Here is a 22,974-nt window from a genome sequence, read left to right as displayed (position 1 = left end):
GAAGTTTTTTTTTTTAATTTTACGATCAAACCTTCACGCCAAACACATTCGAATGCTTTTTCTATGTCAAGAAGAGCAAGACTACTAAAAAACCTTCAGATTTGTTGGAACGGATCAAATTTGTTAGACGTAAAAGTTGATGAGTGATCGAATGTCCATGGCGGAATCCGAACTGTTCATTGGCAAAAATTGAATTTTCGTTGATGTGGGCCATCATTCTGTTCAAAATAACCTTTTCAAAAAGTTTACTGATTGAGGAAAGCAAACTGATTGGACGATAGCTAGAAGCTTCTGTAGGATTTTTGTCTGGTTTTAAAATTGGAACAACCTTAGCATTTTTCCATTTGTCAGGAAAATATGCTAATTGAAAACATTTGTTAAATATACCAACTAAAAATGATAAGCTACTTTCTGGAAGTTTCTTGATGAGGATGTAGAAAATTTCATCATCTCCAGGAGCTATCATATTTTTGATTTTTTTAATAATAGTTCTCACTTCTTCCAAATCAGTCTCCCAGGCATTTTCGAAAACGTTTTCTTGATTGAGAATATTTTCGAAGTCCTGAGTAACTTGATTTTCAATTGGACTAGTAAGTCCTAAATTAAAATTGTGCGCACTTTCAAACTGCATAGCAAGTTTTTGAGCTTTTTCGCAATTAGTTAGTAATAATTTGTTTTCCTCTTTCAATGCCGGTATTGCCTTCTGAGGTTTTTTCAAGATTTTAGATAATTTCCAAAAGGTCTTAGAGCCAGGGTCTTCTTCTTCTTTCTGGCGTTACGTCCCCACTGGGACAGAGAATGCTTCTCAGGTTAGTGTTCTTATGAGCACTTCCATAGTTATTAACTGAGAGCTTACTATGCCAATGACCATTTTTGCATGCGTATATCGTGTGGCAGGTACGAAGATACTCTATGCCCTTGGAAGTCGAGAAAATTTCCAACCCGAAAAGATCCTCGACCGGTGGGATTCGAACCCACGACCCTCAGCTTGGTCTTGCTGAATAGCTGCGCGTTTACCGCTACGGCTATCTGGGCCCCATAGAGCCAGGGTCCAACTGAGGAATTTTATTTTCAAAATTTTCGTTCCTTAGTTGTGAAAAACGTTTCTTGATTTCTTTCTGCAAATCTTGCCATATAATTTTCATAGCAGGATCGCGAGTGCGTTGAAATTGCCTTCTCCTCACGTTTTTAAGACGGATCAAAAGTTTAAGATCATCGTCTATCAATGAATCAAATTTTACTTCACATTTTGGAATTACAATGCTCCTGGCTTCAACAATAGAATTTATTAAAGTTTCAAGAGCATTGTCAATATCAAATTTTGTTTGTAATGAAAAATTAACACTCTCACTTGACTCTAATAGTCAATAAATGTTTCACATACATTCCAGTCGGCTCGAAAATAATTGAAAGTTGAGCTGATAGGATTGAGCATCGCTTCTTGGGATATTTGAAAAGTAACAGGGACATGATCAGAATCAAAAACAGCATGAGTAATCAGTTGGCTACAAAGATGACTAGAGTCGGTTAAGACCAAGTCAATCGTAGATGGATTTCTAGAAGAGGAAAAACATGTAGGGCTATCAGGGTATTGAATTGAGAAATATCCTGAAATTACTTTGAGAATTATTCCATGACCGATGTTTGGCATTAAAGTCACCAATGACAAAAAATGTTGACTTATTGCGAATCAATTTTCGCAAGTCAGTTTGGAGCAAATTAACTTGCTGTCCAGAGCATTGAAAAGGCAAATAGGCAGCTGTGAAAGTATATTTGCCAAACTGTGTTTTAACAGAAACACCTAAATTTTCAAAAACTTTAGTTTCAAATGACGAAAACAGTTGATGTTTTATACGCCTATGAAAGATGATTGCAACTCCCCCACATGCTCCATCAAGTCGATCATTACGAATTAAACAGCTCGTCCTCTTTACCATTCAGAGAACGAGCATTCCAATTTAAAATATTAAAATTATTATTTGGATCCATTAGAAAAACGTAATCCAATAACAATTTTATTTGTAAATTTTACACCTACTTGGACTGCTTCAGTCATAGTGGTGGCTTTGAACATTGCATCAATCATCAGATTCAATTGTTCAATTAGAAAATTAAAATCAGAGGCAGACATATCACTTGAAGTGGGTACATTGTCTGATGATTTCCCATTAAAATTTCCGGTAGACGAAGAAGCGGAGTTACCTGTGGCGGTAGGGTTTTTTCCATTTGATTTGAAACAAGTAGAATGGGTACTCATAGTACGAACAGTGGAGGAGTTCAAATTTCCTGCTACGATATCGGCAAAGGATTTTCCGTGGCTAGATACATTCGAAATTGAAAGATTCGAACGGCTACCCGACGGATTAAAATTAGTTTGTTAATGAGCATGATTATGATCTTCCTGATGGGTATGATTCATGATCAAGCGATCGTTAACTGAAAAATGAGCATTGTTCGATATTCTACCAGGGAAATTCCGGAAACGACCGTTATCGTAACGGATATTATCTTTCATCTGCCTGGCACGAGCCTCAATGACTATTGCACGAAGGGCAACACCAATAATTGTACTTATGATTTCCCTTGCAATTGACGCAAAAGAATTTATCGGTATCTTCCTTCACTGGACAGACGTCCTTGGCGTGAGAAGAACCTCAGCAAATCATGCATTTAGCATCCATGTGACAATTTTTTGTACCATGACCCCACTTTTGGCACTGACAGCACTGAGTGGGGTTCTGATAATTTCCTCCAGGTTTCTGGAAATGTTCCCACGTCACACGGACATCGAACATAAGTTTTGCTTTTTCTAAAGCTTTAATATTTTTTAGATCTTTTTTGTTAAAGTGAACTAAATAATATTCTTGAGAAAGCCCTTTCCTAACAATTCCAGATTGGGTTCTCTTTTTCATAATGATTACTTGGACTGGGGAAAATCCAAGTAAATCATTTATTCCATTTTTGATCTCTCCAGGTGACTTATAGTCACTTGAGAGACCTTTCAAGACAATTTTGAACAAACGTTCAGTTTCGTCATCATAAGTAAAATTTGTGCTTCTTCTCTTCAAGATGTTTGAGAAGAAGTCCACTGGATACGAGTTACTGACACTGAAGAAGACTGCAAATGGTAGTCGAAATACGCGTATCTGTCAAAGATAAGCATTTAGGAGTTAAAAGTTTCTCTACTTATTGAAGTGTTGGAATAGTGCTTAACATTGGCAATTGGTTCGGAAAAATATCAATTCGACTGATGGAAGTGGAAATTCAAATTATTTCTTTTCTTTACATGCAAAGAAATTCTGTAGTGATGTCTGAAAAACGAAAAAAAAACATAATAGTGATTAAAGTGAACAACCTAATTCTAGAACAAGATGTACGGCCATTATTCGTTTTGTAAAACCTATTTGCTGTTCAAATGCTGGTTCAATGCTTGCTGAAAAATGGAAGTCACGTAGGGTGCAGAACTACTTGGGCACTTCCATGATTCATTTTGGTCAAGTGGAGTTTCTCGGCTAAATCGACTGGAACTTTACAATTAGAAGTCCTTCAATACGACGCATATAGTGGTCAAATATGAGCTCAGTAGCTTTCGAAAAACCCCACTGCCAAAGTGGATCAAAAGTGCCAAGATTAGGATCCGGCTCCCTATATATTCGTACCAAAGTTAACATAAAGAAATTTGTGAGCTCGTTCTGATGTAATCTTTAAATTTGTGTCATTTTTCATCGCTACCAGGAATTTTTGAGTTATTTATTTAATTTGTTTAGCATATTCGGAGGGTTTTTATCTCTTTTCAGAGAGCGATGAATGGTGCTTAAACCAAGGCTCTTGAGCCAGAACACAAGGTAGAAATACCTGTGTCCAGGGTTCTGAATTTTCGTATCATTGATACGAAATCTACGATTTTTGGCACGTTAGGAGAATGCTTTTTTCGCTTCCTCACGGGAACATCATTTATCGCTCACACTAAGTTTCCCTGGAGCTACGATGTAGGATAACCGAACATCGTTCCCGGATAATTTATTTTTCACTCCATAATATTTTCACTCACCAACTGCTCCCGAGAAATATCACTATGTGGATAAACAAAAACTAGTGCCGGCGACGGGATTCGAACCTAGAACATTTCCAAAACACGATGCGTGCACGCTAACCATGCTACCGCACCAACTTGACGAAAGTAATTGTTAATATGGTGCATAAAAGCAACTGCTGCTCGTGGCGATGGATACATGAAAAGTTCTCCATGGATCGGAGAAAGAGAAAACAAACTTCTCACAGCTGCGGAAATGTGCAATTATCCGCTTACAAAGCGAATGCGTAACCTCGAGGCTACGGGACCCCCTGCCATGGAATATAGGCCTTAGGATCTAAGAGCATAAACAGTTGTATACTAATAGTATTTAGCTGGGCCAACGATTTTTCCAAACTGGTGGTCGTCAGCTTGAAGTCCAAAATGGCATCGGACGTCATCCTCTTATCGTGCCCATTCCGAAAATACCCATAATGCATGGGATTTCAACGATTTTCCTAAACTTGTGGTCGCCATCTTGGATCGGCAATCGGTTTTTGTCATCTTCTCGTCGTGTCCATTCCAAAAATATCCATATTGCATGGGTTACAACGATTTCCCGGATCGGACCAATCTCGGCCCTTGGGACCACCCCTCGTGATAGCAAATTTGACAAAACCCCACGATTTCGCTTGAATTTAAATTTTCAAAACTATTAGACATAGAGAAAAATTACCTTCGATACTTTGATTAAAAAAAAATGATTTCAACGCGTTCCTCAGACATCAAGTAAACACACATCGAAATGTGTTGAGCCAATCATGAGAAACGAAGTTTTATTTTAAAAAGTTAGAATTTGCCATATACAATCCCAAGCTCTCTAATATCCTTCAAGAAATTCAGATCATACATAATTAATTAAATACTGATCTTGAAATTTCCAGCAAAATTCCTCAACAATAATTGTTTTCAAAATAAGTGGTCAGAAGTCCTTAGCTTTTACAAATAATAGACCACTTCCGTCAGATCTAACCCCCAGTTTTTGTATTTTTCTTCGAAAGACAATCATTTTTAATGAATATTAACGCTCTCAGATTTTGTTTATATGCACTCCTGATTTTCTTACAAATTTTTGAAAACATGGATACTCACCACATTTTGAAAAATAATTCGAGATGCGGCACAGTTTGTTCAACCCTATAGGTATCAGCGTGGTGATTTTGCAACAGTTTTTCGATTCCACCCCTGCATTGGGATGCTTGTTTACATTTGCAAACGTCAAATCAGGTGCGCGCTCAAACTGACCGTGATCCCGGTCAGGGCGCCCCAAACAGGAGCGCCACCGAAACTACTCAAACAAACGTTTTTAAACCAGGTTGGAACTGGCGCAATCCGTTCTGAATCACAGTTCCAACTCCAACCCAATTCAAGTCTTCCTTTAGGAAAATATATTTTCCTCCACAGATTCAAAATTCAAAACCACCCCCTAACAACAAATCTCTCATCCACCCAGCAGTTACGGTACTGCTAGTTCTATTAGACTATTTTTTTTTACTATTCATGCCGACAAATGCCTTAATCTATCTGTTGGCTGTTGATCCGGAAGATTTCCGCCTTGAAGCCTGATTTGCTATTGATAATAAATCTTCGAGCTGTTTAGTAGAATACCTATAAGTAGATGAAGAAAACCGAATTTAGTACTATACCATTTAATTCCACTAGAGTTTGTATCCTTTGACAGATACGCGTATTTCGACCTCAACTGTAAGGCCGTCTTCAGTGTCGTGTACTGATTTGCTGCTGAACAGGAATCGCTAAAGAAATTTCTCGTCGATTCCTTGCAGAAATTTTCTACAGCGACTCCCGTTTGAACTGACATCTCTTTTCAACTTCGTACTGCAATCAGAAAAAAGTGCTTCCTTGATCGATTTCTTCCAGGAATTTTCCATGCATCAAGATAGGCCAAGAAATTACTTGTCAGCAGCGAATCAGTCTTGAGGCAGCAACAGCCCCGTAAGGAAATTTTGAGCGGCTGTTGCTGCCTCTAGGCGGGAATCTTCCGGCATATTCAATCCCTTCAATCCTCGTCGTCACAAAGCAGAGAGATCAGGCACCTATCGACTACAATCTTTGCGTTACAGAACCGTGTAGTGTTCGCCGGGTGCGGTCATAACCGGCCGAAGCGGAGAAGGTGGTTTCCGCGGTGATTACGGGGACTTCAGGAGCCGTGAAGGAAGGAGGGAGCGAAACCACAACGGAGCCCATTATGATGAATGAAAACATAAACAAAAATCATCTGGTCATGCCAGCTGATTGTAAATTCACCACAACGTGGTGGCAAAACCATAGGGGAAAAAGGGGTATGCATTTTTTCGAGGTGAAACAAATTGTAGGGGACCGAGGGGTGAACTAACGTGCCGCAAGTTTTTCATTGTTTTCTACTAGTTAAAGGCTCCAAAACATATCGGTTCCTTAGGAAAGTTTGTTCAGTAAATTGATAGAAATCATATAAGCTAATAAAAAAAAATCACGGAAATGGTCTATTATTGTCCATACAGAATACTCTTTATTATGTCAACTTTTGAGTTTCAGTTATCATTATTTTTAAAGGTTGGCAGAATTAATAAAGAAGTTTCATAATAAACCAGATAATCGGAGAAATCGCGCGTAACTTTTTGAAAGGACCTATCTAACATTGAAAGATTCTCGCCACTCTCATAATTTTTTTCATTAAAACAATGCAATACTGAAGGTTTTGTGAAGATTTTTACTATAAATCAAACGATAATGTCCTTGTCCAGCGTTCCATACAAAAAAAGCTCAACAGTAGAGGTCATTGCAGCTCAGTTATTGATTAAAGAGAAAGTTAACAATGTAAGATAGGTCCTTTTGAAAAGTTACGCGAGAAATATAGAAGTAGTTCTTTGATATAACTTCTAGTCTTTATAATTAAAAAAAAAAACTTAAATTGAATTTTGATAACAAACTGTAAAAAGAGTAGACGGAGCCATATTTTGCTTTCATTAGAGCCTTTGTAATTATCGCAATTCAGCGTAGTTCTCAGAGAAGCATCTGATAAAAGTGAGTTAATCCATAAAATCTCTCATGGTGAATTTATATGGATGAATCATTGAAAATTTGTTTATAGAATGGTGGACGAAATTTAGGGTAATAACTCGTAGGAATTTTGCACGGTAAATGACTAGGCGTGGCGTACAATTGGTACCTCGCGTACCTGCAGGAATGAAATAGACCCCTTTGTGTGGTCCCTAGCCTCTTGCCCAGCAACTCTTATCCCTACCTTCTCGTGGTACTGGCCGGGGCACAAGTAACCTTAGGGAAGATCAGGTAACCAACCCCGGTGGGAGCTCTGCTCGTATGCTGACAAGGAAGGGGGGTTTGTTTTTGCTTTTGCTTCTGCAATCCTTGAGCGTCTGTACTCCATGTTAGGAGCGGCTCACAACAGCGTCTGTTCCCCATGGGCGGCTGATCATCGTCCGTGTGCCAGAGAAGGACTCTAAGCTAAACTGCGCACTTAGCCCTCCGAACATGTAGAGAGAATGGTTCTCCGGAAATCTAGGGGGTTGGTGTCAGGCCCTGCAAGCAAACCGTAAAAATACACCAGCACAGAAACGTCAACGAGAGAATACGAACCAGAACAATCGGTAAAGACCACAGTGACGGAAATAGACTACCGATTGAAAACTCGGTACGTCGAATTGCAAATCTCTCAACTTCATCGGGAGCACACACATATTCTCCGATGTACTGAAGGTCCGCGGTTTCGGCATCGTAGCGCTGCAGGTGGTGTGCTGAACAGGAGCAGATCATCATAGGAGATTTGAACGCCCAGGTTGGCCAGGAGGAAGAGTTCAGATCGACGAATGGAAAGTTCAGCGCCTACGACTGATAGATTATGCAGCCTCCAGGAACATGGTCATTCGTAGCATCTACTTACCTACTAGGTACACCTGGAGATCGACCACGTTTTGATCGATGGACGGCACTTCTCCAATACAACCGACGTTAGAACATATCGTGGTGCAAACAATGACTCCGGCCACTATCTGGTGAGGGTGAAACTGCGCTCCAAACTATCCGTTATCAACGATGCACGGTAGCGACGCCCGCCTCGGTACAATCTAGTGCGACTGAAACAACCAGACGTTACCAATGCATACGCGCAGCATCTTGAGGCAGCGTTGCCCGCTGAGTGTGAGCTCGATGGGACCCCTCTTGAAGACTGCTGGAGGACAATCGAAGCATCAATTAACGAAGCTGCCGAATGCAATTTCCAATGCGTGAAATGGAGTTCAAGAAACTATTGGTTCGACGAGGAGGTCTTGAAAGAGAAAAGGAAGTCTTGAAGGAGAAAAATGCAACGCAGGCAGCAATTTTGCAGAATAATACGCGGCAAAACGTGGAACGATACAGACTGAAGCGGAAACAGCAAACCCGCCTATTCCGGGACAAAACGAGCTGTCTAGAAGAGGTGGAATGGAAAGAGATGAAGTTGCTGTTCTCAAGAAACGCGGTAGTTTTATCAGAAACTCAACGCATCTCGCAAAGGCTTCGTGCCGCGAGCTGAATTGTGCAGGTACCGGGTACCCCCGTTGGTTTGACCACATTTAATCTGAACACTTTTTAATTTGTACCCCGCTAATTTGCACATCGTTCAGATTAAAAATGGTTCAAACGTCATTCAGCTCATGGAACGGAGTAAAGTGAAATGGAACGCTGTGGAACGGAACGCAGAATCAAAATAAAACAGCCAAAAGGGTAACCAGAAGTACGATTTTCTGTTGTTCGTAGGGTGACTAGAAGTTCAAATTAGAAATGAACCCCGATGGTTTGCATGAGGTACCGTTCAAATTAGCGGGGGTGCACGGTATAAGGATGGGAGCATTTTGACAGACGGACGGGATGTGATCGAAAGGTGGAAGCAGCACTACGATGAACACCTGTATGGCACTGGGAACTCAAGGACAGAAGGTCAGGACACCAAAGGTGATGACTAAGTCACTGCTGCGGACAGTGGAAACCAACCAGCTCCCACGATGGGGGAAGTTAAGGATGCCATTCAACGCGAAGCAACAGGAGTCGGACTGATGGTGAATGCGTTGAAAACAAAGTACATTCAGATAGGTGGAACTGAGCGTGACAGGGCCCGCCTAGGAAGCAGTTTCACAATTGACGGGGATACTTTCGAGGTGATTGACGAGTTCTTCTACCTCGGATCCTTGCTGACGTTAGTCGTGAAATCAGAATCTGTGGAAGTCGTGCCCAGAGTCTATATACACAGAGTTGCGCGAAGAGACTTCTTTCAATGCTTGTTCTGGGGGATGAGATTTATTACGTTTAAATTGCGAGCTGCTATGTCAACATGGCTGCCAAAGTGAATGAAACAAACAACTTTTCGTCATTTAACAACTCTTATCTTAATTTCCTACAAACAGTCTCCGAAAGTTGAGACCATATTTACGTACGAATCATGCATTAAGGTCACAAATTGAGGTTTCAATGTAATTGGCAAAATGTTCCAGCTCTTGAAAGACGAAATAATTTTCCAGATCGAATACCCCCCGTCCTGCAGCAGGGCCATCAAATGTATTTGTGTTTCATACTTCTTCGAGCATGAGATCCCATTCAGTGCATATGTTGTACCTATACCGTTTCGTCACAGAGCTCTTCCACGAATCTACGTTTCCGACCGAAAGCGCGAACGGTAACTCACCTAAGGAAGTTCCATCAAATTAAATTTTCACTTTATGCAAACACATGACTTTCGCGGTGCACTTTGCTCCGTTTCGTACCAACGATGACGGTAGCATGGGTCCCACATGGAAAAGCCCTGCCCCACTTCAACCACCAAAAGCACCGATAATGGTAAGGGGAGAGGGTGTGAGCTGCACTTAGCTCGTTACTTCTGTTCGTTTGAGCGAAAGTGGTGGGTGGTAGATAGGGGAAGTAGTGATAAAATGATCGCCTTAAGGATTCTATCTCGTTATCTAATAAAGAAACGATAAATTTGTATTGTTTCAGTTCAATTGACCTCAGTACCAAGATGTATTCTTTCTACGTTGTAGCATTTCACTAAAGTTTGTAGCTAGGTGTTCACTTCACTACCAGGGTTCTTTTAAACACCACTTCCCCTATCGCTACAGCTTGTGTTCCAGGAAGATAGTGGTATGTGATGTAAAGGAAACACGATGGATGCAAATTTGATGACGATGCAAAATCGTACTCTAGATCGTAGATGGTGCACTCCATGGCGTTGGGGAGATTGATTCGTGTTTTTTTTTTCTGTGCAACTAATGGAGGATGCTTCTTGAATGCGGTGCCGAGTTCTGTCCGGTAATCAATATAACGGGGTTTTGGGACAGGTTGAAAGCAGATGAAAGGTGGAAATTGAATGTAAATTTATTTGATTGAACTGATTTCAATGTGACAGATGAGAAGTTCAAAAGATGCCAGAGAATCACCTGAATGCTGGCGTGGAGCATCTCATTGCAGAAAATGAATATCATGTGATTTACATTTGCGATCCATTTCCAACGTGTTTCTAGTCCACGTTCAAACCATTTTCATTCCATTTTCAGTTTAGTTCCAGTTAATTTTCGGCCCATTCAATTTCCAAGAAACGTCCAGTCCTCTTCCTATTTTATTTCCCATTTAATTTCCTATTTCGTTTCCATTCATTGCATTTCTCATTCAATTTCCATTTTCCATTCCCCATTCTATTCTCCCATTTTATTTCTTATCCCATTTTTCATTCTATTCCCTATTTAACTTCCCGTTAATTTTCCAATTCAATTCCTAATTCCATGTTTTTTGTCCCAATTCACATTCCTTTTCCATTTTTTATTTCCATTTAATTTCCAATTCAACTTTTTATTGTATTTCGTATTCAAATTCTCATTTCATTACCTATTTAATTTCGTGATCAATCTCATTTCTCATTAATTTTCGCATTCCATTTCACATAACGTTTCTTATTCCACTTCCTCTTCCATTTCTCATTCAATTTTATAATCCTTTTTCCATTCCTTTTACAATTTCTTATTGCATTCTCATTCAATTTCTCATTCCCATCCAATTTCGTGTTCTATTTTCCATATGTTTGCATCCTATTTCCCATTCCATTCAACATTTAATTTAACATTCCTTTTTCAATTCTCTTTCGTATTCCATTTATTATTCCTTTTTCTCATTTTCTTGATAATTTTCAACCCCATTAAATTTCCATTTTCCATTTTCCATTTTCCATTTTCCATTTTCCATTTTCCATTTTCCATTTTCCATTTTCCATTTTCCATTTTCCATTTTCCATTTTCCATTTTCCATTTTCCATTTTCCATTTTCCATTTTCCATTTTCCATTTTCCATTTTCCATTTTCCATTTTCCATTTTCCATTTTCCATTTTCCATTTTCCATTTTCCATTTTCCATTTTCCATTTTCCATTTTCCATTTTCCATTTTCCATTTTCCATTCCTTTTGAATTCTATTTCTTATTCCAATACTCATTCATTTTTCAGTTTCCATATAATTTTCATACCCATTATAGTTCCAATTCCATTTTCTATTTCCCATTTATTTTCCAATTCAATTTTGCATTGCATTTCTTATTCAAATTCTCATTTCATTTCCCATTTCATTACCTATTTGATTTCTCGTTAAATTTTCCATTCGATTTCGTTTTCAAGTTCAAGTTCAAGTATGGATTCTATTTTAGTTCATCTCACAATTTCTCGTTCTATTTCCATTCCACAATCCCACCCCATTTCCTATTGTATTTATCAGCCCACATCCCATTCTATTTCTCATTCAATTTCCTATTTCATTTTACATTCAATTTCTTATTACACTTAATATTCCATTTCATGATCAATTTTATTAATTATTTCATTCCTAATCCAATTTTGATATTTTCCATTTCTTATTTCCGTTTCTTATTGCAATCTCATTTAATTTCGCATTCTATTTTCCTTTTTTTAATCGCATTTCCCATTCCATTCCACATTAAATTTCCCATATCTTTTCTAATTCTATTTCTCATCCCATTTCTTATTCCAATTCTTATTTCTTTTTCATTTTTCATTTCCTATATCATTTTCAAGTTCTTTACATTTCCAATTCCATTTTCCATTTCCCATTTATTTTCCAATTAAATTTTGCATTGCATTCCATTTCCCATTTCATTACCATTCGATTTCCCGTTCAATTGCGCATTCCATTTTATATTCCATTCCTTACTTCAATTCTATTTTAAGCTCTCATTCAATTTCTAATTCAATTTCTTGTTCTAGTTCCATTTCACAATCTCGTTCCATTTCCTGTTGTATTTCTCAATCCACACCCCATTCCATTTTTTTTCACTTCCTATTCCTTTTCTTATCTAATGATATAATCCATTTCCTATTCATTTTCCGATTTTATTCCCAAACCCAATTTGACATTTTCCATTTCATTTTCATATTATATTGCCATCTCATTCAATTCATTCCATTCCACATTTCATTTCTCATTCCTTTTCCTATTATATTTACTGTTCCATTTATCATTTCAGATCTCATACCTTCTTATTTTCCTCATTTTCCATATCATTTTCAAACCCGTTATATTTACAATTCCTTTATGCATTGCATTTCTTATTCAAATTCTTATTCCATTTCCTATTTTATTACCTATTAAATTTCCCATGCCATTAAATATTCCTTTCCATACTTCAATTCTATTTTAATTTGTTATTCAGTTTATTATTCAATTTCTCGTTCTATTTCCATTTCACAATCCCACCTCATTTCCTAATGTATTTCTCAGCTCACATCCCATTCCATTTTATAACCCATTTATTATTCCATTTCTTATTCCACTTCCTATTCCTTTTCTCGATCATTTTTATAATCCATTTCACATTCATTTTCCAATTCTATTTTTATTCTATTTCCTATCTCATTTCCTATTTCATTTCCTATTTCATGTCCAATTCTCAATGCACTTTTCTATCGTATTCTTATTTTATTTTCAATTTAATTCCAGATTCTATATCCCATTCTTTTTTCCATTTCATTTCCCATATCATTTCCCATTTTAATTGTGATTTTTGTTTGCATTTTCATTTGCATTTGCATTCAGTTTTCATTCCAATGATCATCCACATTTCCTATTTAATTTTCCTGTAAGTTTTCCATTCTAATTCTCATTTTCATTTCGATTCGCAGTCGCATTTCCATCCGTTTGACATTCATAATTCCATTTTATTTCCATTTTCCATTACATATGTCTTATGTTCCGTGTCATTCCTATTTTATTCTCATAACATTTCGGTTTTACTGCCACTTCACTTCCGTTTCATTTCAATATTTTTTCCGTTCCTCTTTCCATTTCATTTTTCATCCATTTTCGTTCTTTAATTTATTTTCGATACATCCTTGTTTTATTTCCAGTCTGTTTCTATTCCATTACAGCGTTACTTCAATAAATAATTCATCAGAAATTATTACAGTTATTGTTTTCAAACATGGAGGGTCCCCCTGGGGAAGTCTCTCTTGGAGGGTTCCCAAGGGAAGTCTTCCTTGGAGAGTCCCCCAGAGGAAGTCTGCATTGAAGGATCCCCCTGGGGAAGTCTTCATTGAAGGATTCCTTAGGGAAAGCGCAACCCGGTCAACCAGTCAGTGATTTTCGATAGCGATCTATATAGATTCGTTATGAACCGTTAGCGATCGCCATCGTTGGTTAAAGATCTATAAAGAATTATGAAGACTTGTTGGTCGGGAAGTAGCACGCGAAACATCTTTCAAAGAAATGCTTCCCAAAAATGGTTTCAAAGATGTATCAATAAAAGCATTAAAAACTTACCTAGTTCTAGTTCTGTTGCATATTAATCAAAAGCTCATAAGGTTTCATTATCGTTCCAATGAACTTGCATTTCACCTCGTGTTTGACGTCTAACATTATTGAAACGGCGAGATTTGTTGCAAATGTCCTCTGCAAGCATCAATGAAGTCAAGTTTAACAACATGTGTTCGGTAACTTTTCAAACAAACTCTTGCAACTTCTCCAAAAATGCCTAGTTTCAATATACTTTCATTTAGAGCATTCGCAACATAACTTCATTGCATGCAAGCTGCGATTTACTACCCACAACTCATGCGTGAAAGTAGCACTTAACTACATATTTGACAGCTAAAAGTTTGTTTGTTTAACCAAGTTGCAGTATAGTTGAATTGCACCTCACGTATCATGTAACAACGAAAACAAGTTCTAGGAACAGTTTGTTTGTTTACATGGTGTTTCTCATATGTTGCGCGAAAGTTTTTGCTAAAACTTTGGCTCTGAGGGGCGTGTCCATATTTTGCCAGTAATGAACTTGTATTCCAAAGGGTGCAGTAAAGTAATAAGCAACAAGCAATGTGGTCGCTTATATAGTGCATTGGTGAGACAGTTTTTCGAAGAGCTGGTGGAGTAGTGAGTAGAGGAGAAGATTTATGATCTAGAAGTCGAGAATTTGGTTCTCGTTTTTATTTTTGTTCTCATTTTTTTCCTCTTCGGTATTTTGCAACAAATATGCATTTTCTCATCTTGCGCTTTTTACGTTGCTATTCAGTGCAATTGTAAGTTATATTTTCAACGATTTTCAACTCTGATTAGTTTCAAAAGATATGTTTTTTCTTGAGTTGAAACAAACTGTGTTGCTTGGGAGTCTTCCTAGGAGGTCCTCCAGAGAAAGCCTCCCTTGAAGGGTCCCCCTGGAGAAGTCTACCTTGAAGGATTCCCCTGAGGAAGTCTCCCTTAAAAGATCCTGTTACGTGAGAAATGTGTTGTGACTGTACATTGTCATGTTTATGTCCGTCATTCTTCGTGTGCTTTATGCTCGTACCCGTGCTGTCGAAATATGTGATTCAATGTAAATATAATGAAAACAAGTTAACTACCGGCTCTCCAATTACTGCGTGGGATTTTCAATATTAATTCAAGGGGACGGACCTGGTGTAGTGGTTAGAACACACGCCTCTCACGCCGAGGACCTGGGATCGAAACCCATCCCCGAGATAGTCACTAAAAATTTCAGTGACGACTTCCTTCGGAAGGGAAGTAAAGCCGTTGGTCCCGAGATGAACTAGCCCAGGGCTAAAAATCTCGTTAATAAAGATAAAAAAAAATAATTCACTGTGATATCTAAATGAACAAATTCAATAAGTTTATTCGACAGATGTACAGTATTAAACTCACTACTAAATATCACTTACAATACAATCAGTTATGGAATTCACTGGATAACTTTACTTTAGTTTGAGTATCAAGGCGGTTACCGCTAAGTGGCGAGGGATCCGACAGTGGTCTCCCTACCGTTTTGCGGTCAACAGTGTTGCCGGTAACACAAATAAACCACGTTGAACGCCTAAACGCAGGCAATTTTCATCGATATTGAAAACTTGTTCACAAGAACATATTTTTCTAAGGTAATTAATTTTTATCCACCATGCAAATTTAAAACTAGATTGAGAAAACTAATCTGGAATGAATGGGACAGTTTATTTGAATTGTTTATTTATTTATTGTCTTTATTGCAGGTTGCTTCGAAATATAGATTTTCAGTGAACTTCGTAGATCACACTTTTTTCTTGCTTGAAGGCGGTTGCCAAAAATCATTTCGCAAATTCATCAAAAAAAAAATTTCAATTAAATAAACTAAAAAGATCGCATAACTGGCAACCTTGCTCGCCCTTCGGTGGTGGTGGAAGATCGAAAACCAAAACAAAACCGAGAAAAACAAAAGCAAATTTGGTAGCACGTGGCTTTGCATGACATTTCTCTTTGTCAAAATGCTGTCAGATCGCGAGGTTGCACTTTGGAGTCACACTTTCAAAGTGTGCTGTTCAATTTGGTGGGAACAGAGCAATATTAGAGAGACTTTCAGCCCTTTCCTGGTTCGTCTCTGAGCTTATTTGAATGGTGTTTTTATATGGCATTGTTGATAATCGATTGTATGGAGAAGAACCCTTCAACAGTTCTTCAGGTATTTACTTAAAAACCTGTTTTTCTAAGGTATAGTTCACTTCAGACTTGCTTTTGCCGGGGCGAGCGACGAGGGCAGGATCAAACATGTCGCGCGTCGGTCTCGTAAGTGAAAAAGTGGCGTGATCGGTGAGTTCGGTTGAAGAAAGTGAAAAAGTGCCGCGATCGGTTAGTTCTGTTTGATCCTTCGACCTTGACGCTTACTCCTGGGCAGTGCGTCAAGAAAGCCCGAACAGTTTTTTTTATTCATTTTGAGTCGCGCGATTATATTTTGTTTTCCTGAGTGCTTTTTTATAGCCGAGCAAACGAGTGAAGCCGAAAGTGGATTGTGGCTGCTCAGTCAAGGATAACGGATCAATTGGTGAGCTCGCTTCATGCTACTATTTCTAATCTATAAAATATGTATGACTGCACATTCAATCGTTACAATGGTGGGATGTAAATATGATTTTTCAACAAACTATGGATGGTTCGTCACTGTGAGTGTCGACACAAACTCTGATTCATGATTTATTTATGTTTAACATTTTTTTTTTTCAGAACACCTCTTAAATACCTTTATTTTTGTAATTAAAAAAACTTTGAATGGTTCGACACTACAAGTGTAGACTTGCGAAAGGTTCACTTTATTCAACAAACTTTGGATGGTTCGCCACTGTAAGTGTCGGCATAAGAATAAGAGTGTTCTATGATGTCCCAACCAATCGAGTTTTTTGTTTCTTTTCAAATGAGTAAAATATAATAACACATGCTTTCGTCCTGACAGCTGTAGGAATGTTACATTTAGGTATTTGTTCAACAAACTTTGAATGGTTCGTCACCTCAAGTGACGGCATAATTTTCCTCTACATAGAAATTGTTCATATCAAATGAAAATATTATATTTACGTTTAAGCATGTATATATCTCACAAATCATTGTTTATCATGGTCTAATCGCTTATCAAAGTGAATCCTATGACCCAACGATCCTCTCCATTAACAAACATCCCTCCCAGTAACCTTTGTGGAGATGCAGAGGCAAACACGGTCTCCAAAAAGCAAAGGTTACACACTACAATTCCTTCCCCCAATCCCACCTGACTGCAAGGACGTGGCCGGCGCCGTTATTGACCCTGTATAAATAGAGGCACTGAATTATGCACACTGAAGAAGATTATGGCCAATCCCAGCCGAACTTCTAGTTGATTCTTTGTGCATTTTCACTGACTTCGGTCAATCACGGAATAGCAACCATTGATACCATGACCCCACAGTTATGGATCAAATAGTGTGGAGTCCAACCTATAAAATTCAATAAAACAACATGGAAAACGTAAAATGGTAATTTAAAAGCACGAATCGAATCGTTTCAAATTGGAACTTCGGTTAGTAAACCATTTTGAGTATAATATTTACATAGGATTGCAAAAAAAATTAAAAATTGTATCGGTTTCTGAAAACCATATTATGGATCAATTTTCATATTATGGATCAAATTGTGACATATTACGGATCAGTGCGCAAAATCAAGAGATTTTCAACTCAATGCATATGTATTGCATGTTTTGACGAAAGTTAACAATGCGTCATATATTACTGCAAAAAATAGCAGTGTTTGAGCTGGAAACAAGGGTAAAATGCCTTTTGTTTGTGATGCTGCATTGTAATAACTGAGACATGAACTGTTTTCGCTCCACACCAAGTTTTTCACCCACTTTTGTCGGCTAAAAAAATGAAATTTACAAGCCTTGATGTTTTATTAGATTTATCCTTAGTGCTATTGTCTGAAAATGTCGAATCCAATGCTTAAAATGGCAGAAATCTAGATTCTTTGGAAGTGATCCATAACCGTGGTAAACAATCATTTCCTGATCCATATTATGGATCACTAGTTAGAAGTGCTAATATTCAATATTTAGAATCAACAATCGAGAAAAATGTTTTCCAAAGATAAATTCATACTTAATCGAAACGAATGAGTATGTTTTATGCTATAACATTTGAATTTTACCACCTGTGCACAGCTGTGGGAGCTTATGAATGCTGACGGCACTTCTTACAGAAAACGAACATATAATGATAGCTGTGTGGTGCCAACTCAACATTTGTCAAATACACCACTATTTAGCGGTTGAACGTTGTGCTTAACACTACACATGGTAGAAGACAAATAGTATAACATGGGAAAAATATGTTTTACGTCATCTTGTATGTTTTGAACGAGTTATCCGATGTTGAACGCCAAAGTGATCCGTCACTGTGGGTGATCCGTAACTGTGTGGGCATGGTATGTGTAGTCAGTCTAAGCTAAGCTAAGCTAAGCTAAGGTATAGTTCACTTCAATGTTTGAGGTTATGGCTTTCAGTCTTAAATAAAACTCAAAAACGGATTTTTGCTTACATCCGACGTTTCGGACACATGTATTGTGCCTTTTTCAAGGATCTGTGGACAATGATACATTACGTCGTGTTATGTGTTGATTATGTTGGATGTACTCACTAGCTGTGTTCCGTTTTATCGTTTGCCCACAGCATAGGCAACATTTATCCAACAGCATAAAACGCTACAACAAGAGTATCAGTTACCAGGCGATCAAAATGTGCAGGCGGACTTTCATATCGTCCGGATACATACAATTCCCCGTTCGGGTACTATACGGGAGTAGAAATCCGAAAACGATCCGGGTCACAGAACTGAAAACGCAGTTGCCTGTTTTAGCGCCACTTTTACTCTTGTTGTGTCGATTCTGTTTGTATTGTTTGTTGCTGAACAGCATTTCTACACCTATTGTGCTTGAATGTGTGTAGTACGCCAGCGTACGTGTTGCCCAGTGGTACCGTGTATGACGTCACCGTCATACACACTGTCGCAATACGTTGGAAAGATCATTCAAAAGTCGATCGAACGAAAGTACGATGCGACTGACTCGTTCACGTTCTGCCAGTACATCAACAACGCACAACTGTCACCAGACTAAGTCCTCATTTCCCTGGACGTAGTGTCGTTATTCACCTGCATCCCCAAGGATCTAGTACTACGTGACGTCATCAATACCTGGGACAACATCAAGCAGCACACCGACATAAACCTGGACTTGTTCCTAGAAATTACCGAATTCTGTATTGACTGCAGCTATTTCCGGTTCAAGGGACAATTCTATCAACAAGTGTTCGGGACTGCGATGGGAAATCCACTGTCACCAATCATCGCAGACTTAGTGATGGAGACATTGCTGGACAACGTAGTTGAGAGAGTCGGATTCCCGATGCCAGTGTTGAAGAAGTACGTGGACGACCTGATGTTGGCGGTACCCAAAGGGAAAATTGACGAGGTGAGAGATATTTTCAATCAGTACCACGAAAAAATCCAATTCACGGTAGAGGTGGAAGAAGACGGAAAAATTCCGTTTCTAGACTTGTTGTTGGTTCGTCAAGACGACCAAACAGTCAAAACAGAGTGGTACATGAAACCGATCGCCTCAGGACGGTTTCTCAATTACCATTCCGCCCACAGTATAAAACAAAAAGTGAACGTGGCAAACAATTTCATCCACCGCGTCAAAACATTCTCCACCAACATCGATTCCAACACAACACGCAACCTCATTTTCACTCAACTAAAATTGAATGATTATCCCCCCACAATGATCAACCGCCTCATCGACCGATCGAGAGAACGATCGATTAACACCACCAACAATGACGTCCTTGCCCTGCAAGAAAACGTCTATCGATCAATGGTGAACATCGGAAAGTTGACAGGAAACATTCAAAAATTCCTCAAAAAAGACTTTCCGAATGTCATCATCAGCTCGAAAAACGTAAAAACCGTGGGAAACATGCTGACGCCGGTGAAAGATGTTGCAGATAAAAACAGTAGATCCAACGTGATTTACAACATCCCATGCGCAGACTGCTCTGCGTGTTACATAGGCACAGAGTTGCTTAATATCAATCATATCAGCTGATGGCTGATGGTCTAAAACTATCAATATCACTTGCGAGCTATCAATATCACTTTGATTTGACAACCAACAGCAGTGATGCGACATCGCACTCTAGATCAAAATCACTGCAGAATGAGTGATTAGACTGGCCCAGCTTAGTATGGGAGAAAATTAAAGTTGTATAATTCCACGGGGCACCCTCAAGAATTATTTCTTAGAGTTAGAAGAAGACTTCCTGAAAGTTTCAGCTCATTTGGTCGTTCCATGAGCTGGCGCATTTGAATTGAAGTTAATATGGGATATTCTGCTCAAACATATGGGATTCAGCGAATCACCTAATGTTTGGACCAGGAAAATCGTTGATCGCGTTCAATTGCACCCAGAATGTCAAAAATTCTACTTGATACCATAGCAAACAATATTGTAGAAGGTTGTATCATGATTAAAATTGATAAAGTTGGTGTTTTAACTATTTGAAGTAGATTTGCTAGGCTCATGCTATACTGCTTTGTATTTCCTCAACATAGCCACTAAGTGAATCATAGCCACCTATGACGCTGAGCGAGCTGTTGCACAAGGCGCATGCTAATATGTGACTGAACGGGAGGCTGATCTGAGCCTAATTTTCAATAACTGAAATGTTAATGAAACGAGCTTAAATCTAGATACAACCTTCTGCAGTTATGTTCATTAGGGTATCGACTAGTGTATTTGTCGTTCTGGGCTTAATTGATCGCGATCAACTTGAATACAAAACGAAACAGTGACATTGGGTCAATTCTCAATATATTTGGAACGAATATTCCATACAAACTTTAAATTGAATGCGCCAGCTGGTGGAGCAACCAATCAAGTTGAAATTTTGTGAGTGCTTTTTTCTTACCCTAAGGCACATTTCTAGGGGGTGCCCCGTTGAGTTTTACAACATTTTTGTTTTAGGGCCAGTCTAGTGATCACGTGGTCATTATCCATGCTATTAATGTTTCTCAGTGACCAGCACATAGTTTCAATCTATCTGCAACATTGTCGAAAATATCGTACTGATAAATTGCCATTTTATTTGCTTAATTTAAAGCTAAACTTAACCCATCAGTGATATCCATAGTCTATCGCCATCACTGCACTGGTGATGGAGTAGACAGCATGAAGTTGATGTGATATAGAATGATCCGATTTGTATCGCAGTCGGCCTGTACAAATCAGCAAATTTTAAGCATTGATAGTGACATCGAGCAACTCTGCATAGGCATGACGACAAACAAGCTACACACGAGGATTACAAGTCACCGCTCCTGTTCCAACCGACTACAAAACATGTGGGAACAAGGCAAGACGACGGAGGACCTGGAGGTAGCGCAACTACGAGAAAGAACAGCGCTGCTAGATCATAGAGATGGTCGGGTCTCGGGTTTTCAAACCCGAAACCCGACCCGAACCCGAACCCGACGGGTTCGGGTCGGGTTCGGGTCTGAAAATTTAAAATTTTTCGGGTTCGTGTTCGGGTCGGGTTTGAAGGCTACAAAATTATCGGGTACGGGTCGGGTTCGGGTTTGAAAAAAGTCGGGTTTAGTCGGGTTTGAGTCGGGTTTGATGAGAATGGTGAACAGAGTTACAACCTAAAAGCTTCCCAATGCATCAGAAACGATGAATTTATAATCTTTTAAAACTCGGGTTCTATTCAGTTTTTTCTTAGAAATTTTTTTTCGGGTTTCGGGTCGGGTTCGGGTTTGAACAGCGAAAATTTTTTGGGTTCGGGTCGGGTCCGGGTATGCTTTTCAATTACAGTTTCGGGTTCGGGTCGGGTCCGGGTTTTAAGAAATAAAATAAGTCGGGTACGGGTCGGGTTCGGGTTTGAAAAATGTGAAACCCGACCATCTCTACAAGATCACTCGGCTGCAAACCAACACAACTTTGCATAGTTTTAAGAAACAGAATTTACCAATACTCGAAACATGCCACATTATAAATACACCTCACACAGTCAACAAGCGCACAGATACAGACAATTTAAGCAACACGTACGCTGGCGTACTACACACATTCAAGCACAATAGGTGTAGAAATGCTGTTCAGCAACAAACAATACAAACAGAATCGACACAACAAGAGTAAAAGTGGCGCCAAAACAGGCAACTGCGTTTTCAGTTCTGCAACTCGGATCATTTTCGAATTTCTACTCCCGTATAGTACCCGAACGGGGAATTGTAAGTATCCGGACGATATGAAAGTCCGCCTGCACATTTTGATCGCCTGGTAACTGATACTCTTGTTGTAGCGTTTTATGCTGTTGGACAAATGTTGCCTATGCTGTGGGCAAACGATAAAACGGAACACAGCTAGTGAGTACATCCAACATAATCAACACATAACACGACGTAATGTATCACTGTCCACAGATCCTTGAAAAAGGCACAATACATGTGTCCGAAACGTCGGATGTAAGCAAAAATCCGTTTTTGAGTTTTATTTAAGACTGAAAGCCGTAACCTCAAACATCAACATAACAGTCGTACCTCCAAGAAAGTTCACTTCAATGTCCAACCAAATTTAGGGAATTCCAAAGTTTGAAGTGATTCGGAAAAAAAATTGACTGTGAACACGCCATTTGAAGTTTATATGGAGATTACTATGGAAAACGCCAACCTTTTGTGTTCAGCCCTCTATCTCATCGTCATAATATTTTATGAAAAGGTGAACAAACTCTACACAAAGCCTTTCAGCTACAACTTTGCCGAAGACCACATTTCGATTAGACGTCAGGATAAATTGCTATTCATAATCATAAAGTGGGTTTGCATTTTGCATGCTCGGCAGGCAACAGTGGTGCTCTTGGCGAGTAGAATAGATCAAAGTAATCCAGGCTACTATGTTCTACAGCAAAAAAGCAGTGTTGCTCTGAAAGTAATTGATTGAGCATCTCAGCATAATTTAGACTTTGTTATCAATAATAGCAAATTATCCTTACGTCCAATCAAAATGTGGTCTTCGGCAAAGATGTTGCTGGGACGAATTCGC

General features: G+C 38.8%; 1 protein-coding gene across 1 annotated transcript in view; it reads right to left on the bottom strand.

Annotated features, from left to right (window-relative positions):
* Positions 1-22,974, bottom strand: part of LOC5577938 — a 474,522-nt gene that overhangs the window by 158,896 nt on the left and 292,652 nt on the right. The gene's annotated exons all lie outside the window — the stretch shown is intronic.

This window comes from Aedes aegypti, chromosome 1 (genome assembly GCF_002204515.2).
Source record: "Aedes aegypti strain LVP_AGWG chromosome 1, AaegL5.0 Primary Assembly, whole genome shotgun sequence".
In the NCBI taxonomy this organism is placed as follows: domain Eukaryota; kingdom Metazoa; phylum Arthropoda; class Insecta; order Diptera; family Culicidae; genus Aedes; species Aedes aegypti.
The sequence above is the reverse complement of the archived record's forward strand: the minus strand, read 5'-3'. Positions and strand labels throughout refer to the sequence as shown.